The sequence below is a fragment of the Arachis ipaensis genome, chromosome B4, assembly GCF_059453495.1.
Source record: "Arachis ipaensis isolate K30076 ecotype BB chromosome B4, ASM5945349v1, whole genome shotgun sequence".
NCBI lineage: Eukaryota > Viridiplantae > Streptophyta > Magnoliopsida > Fabales > Fabaceae > Arachis > Arachis ipaensis.
The window spans coordinates 136159099-136161541 of NC_142439.1; positions in this window are offsets into that span (position 1 = coordinate 136159099).

A 2443-nucleotide genomic window follows, 5' to 3' on the forward strand; every position below is an offset into this window, starting at 1 on the left:
TATCTAATTAGATTTTTTATTATGGATACCTTCAATGCAGAAAAATATTTAGTTAACTCTATATTTTTTACTCTTGTTCATTTAAATTGAGAAAATATTTTGTACTAATAACTAATTTATTATCTATTTTGCGTCATCAATTATATCTAAGAATTGATACTTGATACTTAATTGTTAGTAATATATTTGTAAAAACATGTATTTTAAGTTTTAAGTTTTAATTTTAATTTTATTTTTATAATTTTATTTTTTATTTAATTATAACCGGATCAACTGTGTGAATCAGCGACTCATCAGTTGACCCAGTGACCCAGTCGTATGACCGGGTTAATTACCAATTCGGTTTTGATAACTATGTCACCATCACTACCTCCTCCTCCTTCTTTTTTTTTTTTTTTCATTTGAATTTCTTCTTCTCATTTCTTTTCTTTCTTCTTCTCATTCTCTTCCATCTTTATCATCATTGTCATTATCATCATCATTATCGTTATCATTATTGTCATCATCGTCGTCTTCTTCTTATACGTATAACAGTTTAAATCTAAAATGCACCAAAATTCTTTAATAATGACGACACACAAATAAACTCAGTTCAAAACAAGTTCAGACCAAGTGCACCTTATCTAAATATATAATGCACCGAAATTAAATTCAGAATACACCAAAACTAAATCCAGAATGTACCGAAATTACTTAATGATAACTAAAAACTCCTCTTCCTCCTTCTTATTCTTCATTATCATCTTTTTCTTCTTTTTTTGTTCAACCTCTCCTTCTTGTTTTACCTTCTCATTATTCTTCTTATTTTACTCTCTTAACAAGAATAAAAACAAAAAAATCAAACAAAGAAGAAGAAGAAATATATACTGCTGCAAAATCAATAGGAAGAGAAAGAACCTATATGCATTCAACTAAATAAGATTGTAATACAATACGGACATATTTATTTAAATATAATATGAGAAACAATGCTCCTAAAAGAAGAAATAAGAGCAATAGAAAAAATAAATAAAGAATAAAAGAAGAATAAAAGAAGAAAAAATTCAGTATTAAAAAATATATTTTTGTGCTTTTATAACAAAATTTTAGTGTCAAAACTAAAAAATTTATGTATTATTATTAAAAAATTTCAGTGTTATTTTTCTAATAAATTCTATATAATTCAAAACTCTTCATCTTCCTCTTCCACATCTTCTGCTACTTCTTCTTTTTTATCTTTTTCTTCATCATCTTCTTCTTTATTTTATTTTCTTATAATTCTTCTTATTTCACTCTTTTAAAAAAATAAAATAAAAAAAATCAAACAAAAAATAATAAATAACTACAATATCATATAAAGAATAAGAGGAGAAGAAAAAACAAAAATAAAACGCAACAATAGCACCACCAATAAAAGAAGGCTGAAGAGGCGCACAAAGAAACACAAAGAATAAATATGAAAAAGAAGAATGACAAAATTTTGCGCACATGTTGTGTGAATGAGTTTCGTTAGATTTAGACCAACTTAATTAGATTTAGTTGTCAAAATTAGACTTAGTTATCAAAAAGACTTAGATGTATAGCAAAATTCTAAAAAAATAATAAATCACTTGGTTATGGTTGTTAATGTGATTATAATTATCTTCTATTTTAGTTATAAAATTTGTTTATTCAAACTATTCAAATTGTTTTTGTCAATTTCGATGACGGTACAAAATTGACATCACTTATTATCAAACTTAGATGATTTATTATTGTTAGAAACAAGAGACTAAATTGGAGAAAGGATTTGTGTATTATTGAGTGTGGTCAAAAGAACAATATATAAGAGGTATACATAGGTGCCAAAAGAATCAAAGTAATAAAAGTATAGAATCCTACAATTAATATACAGATATGCTATATAAATATAAACGATGCTAACTGATCTAAAATGATTCTAATGATTCTAATGATTCTCTAACATCCCCCTCAAACTCAAGTGGGAGCTAAGGATACCATCTTGAGTTTGGATAACAAAGTCCGGAAATGAGTTGGGTGATGAGCTTTCATGAAGATATCAGCAGTCTGATCCAGTGTTCCAACAGCAATGAGACGAACAACATCAATAAGGATACGTTGCCGAACAAAGTGACAAGCAATCTCAACGTATTTGGTGAGTTCATAAAAGACATCATTATCGGCAATCTGAATAGCGTTGCGGTTGTCACAAAAAACATCAGTAGGAGACGACTGAGGAGCACTCAAATCTTTGAGAAGCCAATGAATCGAGATAACCTCAGCAGTTGTGTCAGCGAGGGCACGGTACTCAATTTCTGTGCTTGATCGAGCAGTGAATGTTTGCTTCTTAGCACGCCAAGAAATGAGAGCGTCGCCAAGAAACAAACAGTAACTAGTAGTAGAATGACGATCAGTGGGATCACCAGCCCAATCAGCATCGGAGTATGCCTAAAGGGACAAAGAG